This window comes from Tupaia chinensis, unplaced genomic scaffold (assembly GCF_000334495.1).
Source record: "Tupaia chinensis unplaced genomic scaffold, TupChi_1.0 Scaffold000159_1, whole genome shotgun sequence".
NCBI classification, from domain to species: Eukaryota; Metazoa; Chordata; class Mammalia; order Scandentia; family Tupaiidae; genus Tupaia; species Tupaia belangeri.
The window spans coordinates 5470617-5471855 of NW_006159630.1; positions in this window are offsets into that span (position 1 = coordinate 5470617).

The window sequence follows — 1239 nt, forward strand, 5'->3', positions numbered from 1 at the left end:
TTCGTTTTTCTCCTCTCTGTTAGGGTGAGCCCTGGCGGAGCGGCGGGCGGGAAGCCGGGGCAGGCCTCGGTCGCTCCAGGAAGGAGCCAGCCCCATGTCTACCTGCCAGCCAGCATGCAGGTCTCCGCGTGACATCTAGAGTACCGCACACGCTACCACATATACAGATATATTCTACATACAGTCTCTATATAAACATATATATACACACGCGTACGTATCTGCAATGTGTATCTGCAGGGGCCAGAGCCCTGGCCATGCCCACCTACGTGTGGGGCAGGATGGGGGCCAGCTCATGCCTCTGGGCAAAGAACGAGCATCTGGCGGAGGTGGAGTCCCGCAGCAGCACAGAGAGGTCCGGGCCTGGAGGGCAGCGCCGGGCAGCCCAGCTTCTGGCAGGGCACGGCCCCTTCCCTCTCCCCACATTCCTGCAGGCTAAACGGATTTGCTTGCCCTCCCTCTCCCAAGAATCTGGCTCATTGACCTGCCATAGAGTGAGCAAAGGCAGACAGAGGGGCCCAAGAGTTCCAGATGGGATGGCCGTGCAGGCAGCAGGTCCCAGTAAAGAACCCTCAGATGGCAGCCCCGTCTGGCTGTGCCACGCGGACATCCCTGGGGTTCCTAGGCTGCTGGGCAGCAGAACGGCAGGGCCAGATCCTTGGGCTTGCTCCTGCCCCGCCCCTCCTCTCGGCGGGCAGTCGGGCCCTGTTATCCACCCCTGCAGCCTTGCTGGGAGCCTCCCCCCATGTGTGCCCCTTGGTCACATGTATCGTCCTCAAGGCTGTTTTGCTGCTGCGGCTCCTGTGCCGTGTGGCCTCCTCCCATCCTCGTGCAGTCATCCGTGTAACTGCCTGTCCTCCTTTCGTATTTTCTGGTGTTTGTAAGCGGACCCGGCTGTGTCATTAAACAGACCCGTTCTCCCTGTGTCTCTGCAACTCACTCGGCCTTCTCCCACACCTGCCCTCGCCTCTCTCCCCTTCTCTTAGTTCTGGGCTCACCCTTTGTCTTGAAAGCCACCCCCAAAGGCACCCTGTCACCTGTGTCAGCCTTGGCGGCTCTCAGGCTCGACTCTAAACTGGAGCTTAAGACTGCTGTGAGGTTGTTGGAGCAGGACCACGGGGCTGGGAACTAGAAGCTGGACTGGTGGAGGACCAGAGGTATCCACATTTGTCAGAAAGCCAGGAGGTACTGCAGGGCTAAGGGAGCTAGATCCCATACGGCCTGCTGAGGGTTCAAGTC